At 35.8% G+C, this 15,454-nt stretch overlaps 1 pseudogene; it reads left to right on the top strand.

The window, feature by feature from the left end:
- The first annotated feature begins 1,836 nt into the window (after window positions 1-1,836).
- LOC138172882 (PRELI domain-containing protein 1, mitochondrial-like) lies at window positions 1,837-5,368 on the top strand (annotated as a pseudogene).
- The last annotated feature ends 10,086 nt before the right edge of the window (window positions 5,369-15,454 follow it).

The following is a 15,454-nucleotide window of genomic DNA, read 5'->3' as shown; positions in this document are numbered from 1 at the left end:
TGCCCAGGACTTTTGAGAGCTGCCACCCAGAGCTGCCAAGGACTGAGGAGACATGGCTGTTATGCTGGTACTTTGTCTGTTTTGATGTTGTTTTGCCAGATTTGTCCACTGGTGAAAGACAGTCCTGGTGTTGCAGAGGTCTTGGAACCTTGCTGTTGGTTCAGAGCTCTTGAGACTGTTCTGCAGACAGAGAATGAATTAATGAAGACACTGGCAATGTATCTTGTGGTCTTGCTAAGCTTTGTCTCCCCAAGAACAAAGATTGCTGAGAACTTGCCTGGGGTCAAGATGAAGAAAAGACCTCTCTTTGGGTATTAAATGCTGTGCTTAAGCTTGTTGTAACTCTGGGGTAGATGGCCTATTTAGTGTAATCCAAGGGTGGGGAACTTTTGACTTTTTTTGTGCTCTGTGATTGAACAAATGAATGTACTTTACCTATGATTGGAAACTAATCTCCATTTGAGAAGAGAGGCTTTGTGATGGACTAAATGAATGTATAGCCTAGGGGTAGAGTAGTATTTAGAAGAGGGACTTTGTGATTGATTAAATGAATGTAATGTCCAGGGATGGGGTAGTACTTGAATGAATTACACTTGGTAAATGCTGTATTTTGAATGATGTTATATTTTGATTTTCTCTGTTCTTAATTTTTCACTAAATAAAGTGGAGAGCACCTATGCTGGTATTTTGAACCTTGGGAAGTTGACTTTTCTTGGCATTACAGCAAGCTGCTAGATCCCTTCAGCCTTCAGCAGCACTCATTCCACCCCCTCAGCACCGCACCAGACATGAGTGACCCATGTGAGCCTTAGGGCAATATCAGTGCAGCACCAAGTGAACAGACAGGGCCTGTGGTCCCTGTAACAAAGAAAGGAAAAAGGGAGAGAGAGAGAGAGAGAGAGAGAGAGAGAGAGAGAGAGAGAGAGAGAAGCAACAAAAAACAACAAAAAAATTTGACCATAGAAAATTATTATGGGAAGAAGATTCTGGGAAGATGATGAAGTAGGTCAGAAAATTCCAAGCTTTTCACATTTCCCCCACAAACAAGAAAAAATAGCACCTCAGGGTGAACATAGATAAATCCCTTAGGTAAAAATAAACAAGAGCTGGGGCAGAACAGTGTTCCTCCTAGGACAATCGCAGACTATCGGAAGAAAAATCACAGGACCAAGGTTTGGTCCCTGTAAAGAGTATACCCCTCCAGGGTAATTCCTCTGAAACAGCAAGTGGCAAGCCTTGAGGCTAGCTAGTTTGGGAAACAGCCTCAGCCCCAGCCATGGGAACTTTCATTTCCTGGACAGAGTCAGATGTCTGAGGCAGGGAAGACTGTGGGAACCAATGCTGACAAGGGAGACATGAGATCCAGATGTGCTACTAAGATGTGGCCCTGGGTAAGAAGTAATCACCACATGCCTAATGAGTATAGAAGCAGTGGGGATGGAACATTGTAGGCTGTGGGCACTTACAGGAGGGCAAGGTTCTTAGTTTCCATTCCAGGTCAGAGTGGAAAACTGATGGAGGATTTGAAGCCAGAGACACCAGCCCCCATACCCCAGGATTTTAGGTGATTATAAAAAATATGTTGCTACAAATGTAAAAAAGAAAAGAAAGAAAGAAAGAAAGAAAGAAAGAAAGAAAGAAAGAAAGAAAGAGAAAGAGAAAGGAGAAAGAATTCAATCATAGAAGGTTACTATGGGAATAGAGAAGATTGGAACTCATCTTCAGAGGAGGATGCTGAAGCAAAAAAAAAGCCTCTCCTACTCCAAAGAGTAATGTCAAATGGTCACCTGTCCAAAAAGAATTCATAGAAGAACTTTAAAAAGACTTTAAGATCGAATGAGAGAAATTGAGGACAAAATTGAAAAAAGAACAATCCACAAAAAACAAGTAGATTATGAAAAGAAAGTCAGTCAATTAGAAAAGGAGATCCAGAATCACAAGGAAGAAAACAGTTCCATGAAAGTTGGAATAAGGCAAGGGGAAGCCAGTGAAGCTATAAGAGACCAAGAAATAATAAAACACAATGTGAAGAATGAAAAAAAAACAGAAGAGAATGTGAAACATCTTATAAGAAAAATGACTGCCTAAAAGTTATGATCCAAAAAGAATCTTGATACAATATGTAAAAAATAATTAAAGAAATTGTCCTGAAGCATTAGAATAAGAGGAAAACAGAAATAGAAAAAAATTCACTGATCACAACCTAAAAGAGATTCTACAAGGAAAACCTATTGGAATATCATAGTCCAATTCCAAAAATCCCAGTTCAAGGGTAAAATATTATAAGCAACAAGAAAATCAATTAAATATGGCATTGACACAATTAGAATCATACAAGACCTAGCAGTGGCAACACTAAAGGACTACATGTCTTGGAACATTATATATCAAAGAGAAAAAGAATTGGGATTGTGGCCAAAAATATCGTGTCCAGTAAAGTTAAGCATAATCCTGAATGAAAAAAATGGGCATTTAATGAATTGTCAGACTTTCCAAATTTTGTAAAAAAACTGAACTAAATAGACAATTTGGCATATAAGAGCTAAGAGAAACACAAGGTACATATCAAAGACTAATTACAAGGGATTTAATAAGAACAGACTGCTTACATTTTGTAAGAGAAAATGTAAAACTTACAGGTAAGATTGTAATTAGTACTTGGGTAGTTCATAAGAAAGTTTGGGGGTAGACCTGAGTATGCTATGATTTTAAAAAGAAAAACTGTTTAGGAAGAGATAAAAAAGAATAATTATTCTATATAAATGAGGTGTAAGAGGAAGAACTGACACAAAGAAATTGGAGGAGAAGGGCTGGTAGTTCAGGAACTCTGCTTTCATTGGGAATGAGTTTAAGAGGAAACAATACATACATACATACATACATATATATAAAAGGGTATAAAAGTCTTCTAAATTCAAAAAGACATAAAAGTCTAAGAGGATAGGGAGCGGGAGAGGATAAGGGAAGGCTTTTTTGAGGAGAAGGTGAGGGAATAGGATAGGGAGGGTGATAGAAGGTTGTTTAGATTAACAGGAATGGGAGAATAAGGGAGAGATTCTTGGAGGGGAAGTAGGTTAAGTAATAGGAGGGCAAGGTAGCAGGTAGAAGTAAGGTAGAGGAGTCAGGAGGAATAGGAAATAAGAGATACATGCAAAAATAAAATAAAGATCAGCAGTAGACTTACTTGAGGAAAAAGGTATCGGTAGTAATCATGAACTCAGACAAAGTTAAAGTTAAAATAGAGTTAACCATAAGAGAAAAACAGGGCACCTACACTATATGTCAGCCATATTAATCAATATTGTTTTAGAGTATTTAAAATAACTACATAGTATAAGGTTGTAATATTGCTGTGTTGTAGGAAATGATGAGTTGTTAAACTTAGAAAAATGTGGAAAGGCTTAGACTTATGAAGGAAGAGGTTATCCATCCTCAGAGTGACAGGACAAATAAATATAGTACAGTCTTTCATAGATACATATGAATGTCTATGTCAGTATATGAGTATGATCATCAATATCTAAGTATATGCATATATATGTAAGTATACATATGCGTGTGCATACACATGTGTGTCTTTGTGTGTATAGGTATGGTTATGTATATATGTATGTATATGTGTATATATATGTAAATATATGCACAATTAATTTTACTTTCTCAGGGGAGGGGTAGGGAGGAAGGTGGGGGGAGAACAAAATAAACAGTGCATGAAAGAACAAAAGAAAACTTGTAAGGATGCAAAGGAAAGATGGACAGCTCTGATCACAATGCATAGTATTTATTATATAGGTTTTCTTGAAATGGAAATTGCTGTATATTTTGAATCCTCTCTTGTGTTTTGCTGTGCACATGACAATGCTTTTCTCTTTTTCTTCTCTTATTTTGTATTTAAGTTTTAATATTTAGGTTTAAAATAAATTAATTTAAAAGGAAAATAAAAGAAACTTATTATGGTGACTGGGAAGACCAAGACACAAACTCAGAGGGACAACAATGTCAAAACACGTGTGGACAACTCCAAAAAAAAAAAAGTAAGTGGTCTCAAGCCCAGAAAGATCTCATGGAAGAGTTCAAAAAGGAGCTTAAAATCACATAAGAGAAGTAGAAGAAAAAGTATTGGAAAAATGAGAGTGATGTAAGAGAATTATGAAAAAAAGTCAACAGCTTGGAAAACTGCTCAAAAAGTAGAATAGGCTAAATGGAAAAGGAAATACAAAAATTCATTGAAGAAAACAACTCCTTAAAGAGTACAATTGGCCAAATGGAAAAGAAAGTACAAAAGCTAATTGAGGAAAACAATACCTCAAAATTTAGAATTGTGCAAATGGACACTAATGACTCTATGAGAAATCAAGAATCAATCAAAGAGGAACACACCCTCATGGTGGCAGAGGCAGTGGTGATGGAGGCAGAGGTGACAGGGTCTTTGGGACTGTGACAGTGAGGGCTAGCCATGTGACCCATCTCTCCCCTACCCCATAGGCTGTGAACCCCCTCACATTGCCCAAATACAGACCCCTGCTGGGACGATGGTGAAGTGTTGCCTGGGAAAGAGCTTGACCAGAGCTCCTGGGACCAAGTGTTTGCTGTCTTCTGGCAACATTACCCCAACCCCTACAGCAAGCACATGATGATGAAGGACATTGTGCACTAGGAGGTGACTCCTGATCAGAAGCTGCCGTCCAGGTGACTTCTAACAAAGACAAACAAGCTGTCCCACTGCACGGAGCAATTCTTTCCTGCTAATGTAGTTGACTGGGTATACATCCTGGAGGACTCTATCATGAACCCACAGAACCAGACCATGACCACTTTCACAGGAGGAATAGGGAATAAGAGATACACACAAAAATAAAATAAAGATCAGCAGTAGACTTACTTGAGGAAAAAGGCACAGGTAGTAATCATGAACTCAGACAAAGTTAAAGTTAAAATAGAGCTAAGCATAAAAGAGAAACAGGGAAACTACACTATATGTCAACCATATTAATCAATATTGTTTTAGAACATAAGCCATGCCTGGCTGATGGTAGTGGAGGAAAGATGTGTTTACTGCGTGAACCCTGAAAACAGTGGCTAGACTGAAATCTGACAGGAAGCCTGGGTCTCCTCCAGTTTGTTTGGGGTCTCCAGAGCTGTACAGTTTAACTAACTAGATTCAAAAGTAATGTGACCAAGACCATCAAAGGTTTTGAGTACATACTGGCCAAACTACAAGGTGAAGCTCCCTCTAAGACATTTGTTGAAACAGCTAAGGAAACAACTAAGAAGGAAACTGTTCTGGCAGCTACTGAGAAGGCCAACGACCTGGCCAGCAAGGAAGCCAACCAAGAAGCAGCAGCAGCAACAGCAACAATATGTCTAAAGGAGTCACCCTACTACTTCCCCTGCAGAAAAAGGGCTTGCTGCCCTCCCAGATCTCCAGAACCCAAGGCTGAGAGTCGCTTGACAAGACCTGGCATTATGCCCATTTTCCCAGCCCCTGAGCAGACCATCAACACAATGAAAGCTCACAGACAATCCAGCTCTTGTCCCATTACCCACCCTGTGTCTGAATTGTAATTTATCATTAAAAATCCATTTTTAGTGCTAAAAAAAATAAAATTAAGAAGAATGAAAAAAATGGAAGTAAAATACCTCATGGGAAAAACAACTGACCTGTAAAATAGATCTAGGAGAGACAATATCAAAATCATTGGATTACCTAAAAGCCATAATCAAATGGAGGACCTAGACGGAATCTTTCAAGAAATTAAGCTTTGAAAAAATCCTCTGATCACCTCAGGAAAGAGATTCCCCCCACCCTCTGGGGAAAAAAAAACACAACTATAAGGAATGCTACAGAAAAATATCAAAACTATCAGGTCAGGAAAATAATACTACAAGTGGCCAGAAAGAAAAATTCAAATATCAGGGAGTCAGAATCAAGATTAGACAGAACTTGGCAGCTGTAACATTAAAGTATCAGAGGTCATGGGACATGATATTCTAGAAGGCAAAGAAGCTAGAACTACAACCAAGCATCACTTACTTGACAAAATTAAGCACAATACATTGAGGAGGAAAACAATCATTCAATGAAATAAAAGGATCTCAAGTTTTCATAAGGAGAAGACTAGAACTAAACTAAAAGTTTGGCCTCCAATATCAAGATCCAAGAAAAATATAAAGAGGTGAAAGAAAGGGAGAGGGGGAAAAAAAAAACAAGGGATTCAATAGTGATATAAACTGTTTATGTCCCTACATAGGAAGATGTTACTTGTAATTCTTAAAAATTGTATCACTATAGTATAGGTAGAAGGAATATACATAGACCGAGGGTATGGGAATAAGGCAAATTTGAGGGAATGACATAAAACAATTAAAAGATGGGAAGGAGGAGTACAATGGGTGCAGAAGGAAGTGAGAGGTAAAGTAGGGTAAATTATTTCACATGAAGAGGTACAAATTAAAACAACTCTGAGATGCCACCTCACACCTCTCAGATTAACTAACAAGACAGAAAAGGAAAATGACAAATGCTGGAGGGAACATAAAAAAAATCAGCACCATGTTGGTGGAGTTGTGAACTAGTCCAACAATTCTGAAGAACAATTTCTAACTGCCCAAAAGGCTATAAAACTGCATACCCTTTGATCCTGCAATAGTACTACTAGGTCTGTTTCCCAAAGAAATCAAAGAAGGAAAAGGACCTATTTGTAAATGTGTGTGTGTGTGTGTGTGTGTGTGTGTGTGTGGCAAAGAATTGGAAATTGAGGGGATGTCCATTAAATGTGGAATGGCTGAACAACTTGTGGTTTTTGTCTGTGATGGAATACTATTGCACAGTAAGAAATGATGAGCAAGATTATTTTAGAAAAACATGAGATAACTTATATGAACTCATGTGAAACTAAGTGACCAAAACCAGGAGAATATTGTACACAGTAATGCCAATACTGTAAGGATCATTAACTGTGAAAGTTTAGCTACTCTGATCAAGACAATGATTGAAGACAAATCCAAGGGACCCATGATGAGAAATGCTACCCACCTCCAGAGAAAGAGAATTCTGAATGCAGATTGAAGCATACTTTTAAAAATTTCCCTTGTTTTTATTTTATGTTTTCTCCTGCAATGTAGCTAATATGGAAATGTTTTAAATGACCTCATGTGTATAATTGAAATAAAAGTTCTTGTCTTTACAAAGAGGAGGAAGAATAGGGAGGGAGAAAGAACATTTGGAATTAAATTCAAAATTTTTGAAAATGATTGTTAATTTTTTAATGTAATTGGGCAATATTTAATGAAATAAAAATAAGACGTGAAAAAAAACTTGAAAAACTATAGAAAAGTAAAAATAACACTATGAAGAAACATCAGGGAGATAATATAACTTAAAATCTCAAAACTTTTAGAACTCTGGATAAGATAAAGCATCTAAAAAGAGAAAGTTATAGTAGGGCACTGATTAGAACCTCATATCTGGCCTTCCAAGATTATAAAGGACTGTGACAGAAGAAATCATACCAAGAACACATGATCATTTTTTGTTAGGATATACTTTATCCACTTCACTAAAATATAATCCCTAACTGTGGTATAGAGGGGCTTCCATATTGTTAAAGGCTATGTCAGTAGAACACAAACTCTGGTAGATCCTACCAACAACCTGAAAGGTTAGCACACAGGTCTAGTCAGGACAATGTGAAGAACATCTATCATTTGAAGGATAGCCTAGCTAAATCTGAAGAGGTTCATCATTATAAATTGTCCACTGGATAAATTGTTTTAATTTTCAGTCACAGAAACTCAAGAAGATTATCCAAAGGTATAAAGGGGCTCTGTTACACACAAGTGGGAGGATCTACTTCAATAAAATCATAAATCGTTGAATTATTTTGGCCTAGAACTGCTTTAAGACATATGTAGATGAGTTTCAAATCAATTATAAACATTTATTAAACAATCAAAATACTAAAAACAACACTACATACTATTGCTTCACCACTTCTTTATTCAACTGTTAAAAATCAGGTTTAGTAAATTAAGAAGAGTAAACCAAACAAAACTGAAGCATCATTCATGATATCTTTAATGGTTTTCATGAACACTTACTTTTTTTCTTCTTTCTGCTACAAGTGTAAGAAAAGCTATTTGAAATAGTTTCATGCATAACAAATTATCCTACAAGCTCTCTACAGATTTAGTTCTAGCTTCAGAAATGAACCAGATTTATATATGCAAGGTAGGTTTAATCAACTAAACTCACAAAACTGTAATATCCAGTTTTTAGAACTTAATGTGCTCAAGGAAGTATTTGAGGCTAAAAATTAGGGAACAGCTAAGCAGTTAATTAGTCCTAATTTGAGGAGGCAATCATTTTAATTTACTTGCATAAACACAGGACATTGTGCTCCATCAGCAGATAATGTGCTTCATTAAAATGAATAGGAACTCAATGCACTAGGACAGGGGTGATATTACCATCTGTGATCACAGTCAGAACTAAATACTATCAAAAGGTTTTATTCTTCAATGTCTTAAAGAAACAAAAATCAGATATAATTTATGGTGTGATTTCTTTAACTACAATAACTGAACAAACCTTTAAGGAAAAGTAATAGTTTGCCCATTTCTGGATACCTAGAAGGGATCTATATCCTAAATGAATAATATACCTCATTAAGTCATACGAGGCTGGGATGAAGTTAACTTTTACTGGGTAGCCATTTGTTTCTAGAGGATAAAACTTAATATGTAAGTATAAATAGGACTAAAAAAGGGATAGTTGAAAATACTTAAGAGCAGACTATTTTCTTGGATATTAGAAGCAAATATTAATGTACACTAATATGTAAAGTACAAAATCAATTTTACCTGTTCATTTAATTAGATGATAGATAGGTGATTCAGTGGGTAATAGTCCTGAACTTGGAATCAGGAAGATCTGAGTGCAAATCCCACCACAGACATTCATAGCTGTGTGACTCTGTACAAGTTACCTAACCTTTTTCAGCCTGTTTCCTCCACGGCAAAATGGGGATAATAGCATCTATTTCACCAAGATGTTAGAATCAAATGAGGTAACATATGTACAGTGTTTTGCAAAGCTTAAAATACTATATAAATGCTAGCTATTGATGGTTATTGATGATAATAAGTTCTTGCTTATTAATATAATTATGTTTATCTATATATAATTATGTAATTTCTATATATAATTTATATACATATTATATAATTAATATAATATCATAGGTAATAAACTTGGTGCTATTCTCAATGTTTCCAAAATCTCCAATATTCCATTAAAAAAAACTTGACTGCTATTATATTTTTAAAACTTTCTTATTTAATTATACAATTCTAAATGGCCTATTCTAAAACTACAAGTTCAAAATAATTTGTAAGCAGATTAATTGGTACAAACAGAATGCTTGGAAACTCAAAATTTTAGGTTTCTGGCCAAGGTAGTTGTCTAAAAAGAGATAAGCAGTATAGATCCCCTACACTGAACTAAAAATTAAAAAAAAAAACCACATCAGCCCAAATAATGATCATTTCTTCTATAGTAATTCCTCCCACCCCAAAAACTGTACAAAAAGCCAGCCAGAAACCCACAGGCAATAGGGAAAAGGCAAAGAAAAAGCAATACCAAGCCAGGCAAACAAAAAGGCAGCCTTTCGGCTGACGGAGGCAGAACAGACACATCCGTAGCCAACAAAGAGCTGTATCTGGGCCTAGCAAGAGCAGAGGGATTACTCAAGAAAGTCACAAGGTCAGAAACAGAGAGTAGGGACTTTGAAAGTGACAGAGAGGAACTGTAACCAGCACTAATCAGTTGGACACAGGGCCCAAGCATTCTGTCCTGAGATGTCATGGAGGGCCCTGAATCAAAAATATTCAGTGAGGGCTAAACCTGGGAGATGGACAAACAGGAATTTAGGACACACAAATTCAGGTCAAACAGGGAAGACCATCCCAACCAAAATCACAGCAGGAGACAGAGCCTTCTTTTGCACAAAGTCCCAATTAATGAAGTAACACTGAAGAGATTAAACAAGCACAAGAAGACACTGGCCACTATAAAGATTATAATAGATTCAGATATTTTTTTTAAAAATCAGTCTAGGAGAGAATAACTCCATGACTGTAAATAGATATGCACACACACACAAAAAGGATTTTTCACAAAGACCATATTGCCTAGAATAAAGGAAGCAAAAGATTTTTTAAAAAATGAAATAAAAGGGGAGGCAAGATGGAACAGTGAATAGAGCATAGGCCCTGGAGTCAAGAGGACCTGAGCTCAAATATGGCCTGTCACTTGACATACTTACTAGCCATGTGACCTTGGGCAAGTCACTTAACCCCAACTGTCTTGTCTTTCCCTTCCAAAAAAAAATTAAATAAAAACTATGGAGGAAAGAATTGGAGTAAGAATAAATAGCTTAGAAGAGAAAGCAACAAAGCAAATTCCAGTAACAGACTCCCTGTAAAAGACCAAGCATAAATCAATGAATTCATGAAAGAACAAGAAATATTAGAGGAAAAACAAAAGATGAAGAAATATAATAAAATGGGGGCACCTAGGTGGCACAGTGAATGTTTCACCAGCCCTGGAGTCAGGAGGACCTGAGTTCAAATCTGGCCTCAGATGCTTGACACACTTACTAGCCTTGTAACTTGGCAAGTCACTTAACCCCAATCGTTCTGCCTTACGCCCTCCAAAAAGCAAAAAAAAAAAACAAAAAAAAACCATGAAAACTTGAAAACTGTCCATTTTTGTTAGAACCTTGGAGCAAAGTGAAAATAGAAGAATCTACTACTTATCTCTTGAAAGAAGACCCCAAAGAAAAGTCCCAGGGAATATCACAGCCAAATTCCAGAACTTCTATCAAATGAAAACACTATAAACATTCTGAAAGAATTTTTATCAGAATTCTGATCTTTGAATGCAATATTCCAAAAGGCAAAAAATAAAGGTTCACAATTAAGAATAATTTAGCTTGAAATGCTGAATATAATCTTACATGGGAAAAATGACCTTTAATGGAATAACAAGTGTTTCAAGGATTCTTGATGTAAAGACCAGGGTTGAGAAGAAATTTTGAAATGCAAGCACAAAACTCAAAAGAAATCTAGAAATATAAATTTATTTGAACAATTGAAAAGAACTATATGATAAATGGCTAAAATTTTAATTATTGGGGGGGAGGGAAATGCTCCCCTTTAGAACCTTAATGTCTTCAAAAGGCATTAAGAGACAGGGGGAAAAAAGGGGGGACTTCAGGGGTGTATTGGTGTTATGGGAATGGGAATTTAAGATCTTCCCTGCCCCTAGGCCCTTTGATAGGCTTAAGTGACTCTGAGAACCTTCCTTGATTTGAAAATATACTCTGCCCCTAATAGGCTGAATGTGGTCACAATGGAGCCTATGGCGGGGAGGCTTGTTTTTCAGGAATGCCCAGGCCTTGAAGCTTTGTGATTGGGCAGTGGAACAAGAGGGTTGTGACATTCTCTGATCCAGGAGAAGGCTATATATACCCTGATGTGAGGTTTTGCTTTGGGGCTGACTTTGGGAAGAGTTGTGTGATTTGACCAGATGAGACTCTAGGCAGCCATTGAGCCCCCCAGCTTTGAAAACCCAGATGTTGGTGCTTCCCTCTCTGGTAACTGACTAGGTATTGATGTAATGGTCAGACAGCTGGAAGCCTGTCTGCTGATGTTTCTCTGTATTTGTTGTCTGCTTGTAACTTGTTTGTATTATCTCAAGTTCGGAGTGCTGACCTTTTACCGCTGAACTAGATAATTGACATATGTTTAATTAAAGCAAAATTGTTAACCCATTTTGAGTTGCTTTCCTTTAGAAAAGCAGATCTAAGAACCTGTTTTGGCAGCCACCCTAGGTATATTAGGGTGCTTGCTGCTATAATTGGTTGTATTCTGAAGGTTTTTAGAAGGGAAAGAAAAGGAAGGACGTAAGGAATATGCTAGTAGAGAAAGGAGAAAGGGTGCAATTTACTATTGCCCACAGCTATGACAAGGAAATACAAACATGGAGGAATTGCTGGTAGCAGATATCACATTTAATTTGATCACATTTAACTTTAATCTGAACTTGATCAGACTATTCACTTTTATACACTCACACAAGTTTTGTGTAGAAGTATATCAATCTCAACAGGGAAATGAGCCTCAATGGGAGCACAGGGTAAAGGAGGATAATACAAAGAAAAAAACAAAACAAAATTCCAGACCTGTGGTGAAGGGGGGGTGGATTAAAAGGAAAAAAAGAAAAGAAAAGCAATAACTGGAATTTAAGGTTGGAGAATGACTAAAATGATTTATGAATGGAATGGGATATTCTTGTGCCATAAGAAACAGACACAAATTAATTGCATTCTGGGAAATATGAACTGACAGAGAAAAGTGAGCTGAGCCAGGATATTTATATGAAAACATTGAAGAAAAAAAAAAAAGGAAACTTTGAAAGATTTAGTAACTGTGATCAAAGAAGCAACCAAACATGTCTCATGGGAACTACAAAGCAAGTAACCTACCTCCTGATGGAGGTGATGAACTCAACATGGACAAAATACATTTTGGGGAATGGTCATTGTGTGGATTTGTGTATGCTGCAATGTTTTTTATTTTGAAACACTTTTAAAAAATATACAAAGTAGTACAGAAAATAATTCAAAAGGAAGTACCACATAGCAGGGTACTTTTGAAAGTAATGGACTGAATTCACTATACTTTTTAATGAATGTAAGCAGTATGGAATATTTAGTTTTACATATAAACCCCTTTTTTAATGTCCTACTTTGATTATGGAGATGTACTTTTTTGGTTAAGAATTAAACAATAATTTAAAAGAATATCAACATTTTTGTTTATTTTTTTTTCAAAAATAAGTTAAAATTTATAAAAATGAGAACAGGACAGCTAATTATAATTCTCATTTAGATACTAGTGGCTGGAGTTAAATGTTAAGCTCACAAAGTGAGTCAGAGCTAGTTTACAAGACCAAATTTAACTTGGGGAACTCTTAGGGCAAAAAGGTTTAAAGTTTGCTCCAGATGCTGTTTTTGACAGAGGCCCCATGCTGCTTCTTCATTTGCAAGCTTCATGCACCAAAGGTATTGCCTCACTTTTGAAAATTAGTAGCACTATGCAGGCCTTTATACAAGAGTAAAAAGTATTTCATATATATGAATTTTTTTCAGTGTGTGTGTGTATTTCTAGCAGCAAAAAGCATTAAAGTTGAATCAGTCTTTTCCTTAGATCTGTTCTTTGGGACAGCAGGTTTCCTGGAATAGTATTCATTTCTTGTGCTAATTTGATTCAGTGGCAGGCTGCATAGGATCTCAGGTTCATGGATTTGGAGCAGTAAGAGTAATCTAGTTAAACTCTTCTAGTTTATAAATAAGGGAATTGATGCCCATAGAGATCAAGTTCCTAGGTCAAGTTCCCATAATCAGGTAGCAGCAGAACTAGAATTTATTATCAGTCCTTTGTGTGTGGATTTGTTTTTGTTGCTTCCTTTCACTTCCAAATATGGACTTTTCATTTGTTAAAAGGAAGTTATGTAGGTGACCGTATAAATACTAAGGGGAGCTTGGGATTAGTTCACCTTTTAGTACATTTTCAATTGTCCTTGAAGCAGATATGAGAATACATGTTTTGACTTATAATGTTAAAATGCACTTACTTGCAGAAAGTCAAATAGGTAGTACTTAAATTGTATTCTAAATATTTTCTTTTATGGTTATTTTAAAATTGGTGCCCAGTGTCAGAGGATTCAGAGGAAGACGAATAATTTAAAAATTTGTAGTAGGCCTACATAGCTTTGTACACCTGAGAAATGTCTGAGAGGGGGCAAATATTACATGTTTAGTCAGCTGGCACAAGGAACAGTCAACTTATTAAATATGGCTATGCATAAACACAGCATGGCTAGGGTTCTTGTTTCTGAAAAACCATTATCAATGAGAAATGAAAGGCAGCAGGGAACGGTGACCTTGAGTCTATAATTCTAGGATACGACGTCTGCCTTTGATACATAATAGTTGTATGACTTTGTGCAAATTATTCAACATCTCACTACCACAAGCAACATTCTCTAGAGCTTTGTTACAGATAAGCTGTTAACCTGCGTAAGTGAAGGAAGCTGGAAGTTCTTATACCAATGAAATTACAGGTGCTAAAACATACCTTCCACTCACTCCTCCCCAACAAAATCAGAAAAAGTAAAAGTTTATGGGGAAAAGTTCATTTACAAATTTAAATACATAGCATATAATGAAAATATGGTAAAAACTTTATGAAGTGATGAAGGTTAAGATCAATAAAAATGATGGTGACTACAACCATATGTACATATATATGAGTATGTATATGGACACACATATACAATGCACATGTATATACACACATAAGAAAACAGTCAAAGATAAAGAACTTCAGATAGATGTAAGGAATCAGTTTAGCTTGTACTTTGTTCAATGGTAGGTGTTTTATATACAAATTTTTACCCCTTTTTATTTATCTGTGACTTTGTGGTTTATAATGTAAGAAAAAAAAAACCTTGAACTAACCACTCACCACCACAATTGAACATATTTGGGGAATGTAGCTGAAGGGTCAATTGTTTCAAGTCTAAATAGGCCAGGGGAAGAATGGAATTCCCAAAGAACAATTAGTTCTTTTTGTTCTCTGTGAAAAATTTAATATTATTACAAGGAGCTCACTAAAGTTTTCCCTTACAGAAGTTGTTTAAAAAACTTAATAATGAAAAATGCAAAGATAGTTTATTATAAGATGATAATAAAAAATATACTGAACCCAGCATGCAATAAAAAAACAAAAGTTGACAAGCTATTTTTAAAAATTGTTCAAATACTGACTTTTTTTTCCAAAAGCTATCAGTTTTATGATAAAGACTAAAAAATTAAATAAACCAAAAATATCTAAAATACATGTTGAATTTGTTTCTGTCACCTTTCGGCCTTGAAAATATGATCTCAAAAAATGCAGCATTATATAAACAAATAAAGAATTTTTTAAGAACTGGTATAAGTTTTTCTATGAGCGTGCTTAAAGTTTTCTCCCTCTCTTGAAATTCAGCATTTTCCCCAATGATTATACTTTGTCTGGAACCAATGACAATTTTATCATGAATAGTTAATGACCAATATATAAATGTATTATTTCTGTGTAGAGTCTGGTCAAACAACAAAAAAATACCACCCAGAATGGGACAAATGCAGTTGTCATGACAGCAAGAGAAGGTGATATTATAGTAGCTATAGTAAATTACTTTATATTTAATTGTTTCCTTTTGAGTTTGTATCATTTAAACCTATCCTTAAAGCCTATTGTGACCAGAAAACAGATTTCAAAAACAGCACTGACACAAACAGTGAGAGACAGAAAATGACTGAGAAAAAGCCAACTCAACAACAGG

Source organism: Petaurus breviceps, unplaced genomic scaffold (genome assembly GCF_028583685.1).
Source record: "Petaurus breviceps papuanus isolate PSGF00001 unplaced genomic scaffold, PetGlider_PUasm1.0 551, whole genome shotgun sequence".
NCBI lineage: Eukaryota > Metazoa > Chordata > Mammalia > Diprotodontia > Petauridae > Petaurus > Petaurus breviceps.
This window is presented reverse-complemented; position numbering and strand designations above follow the sequence as displayed.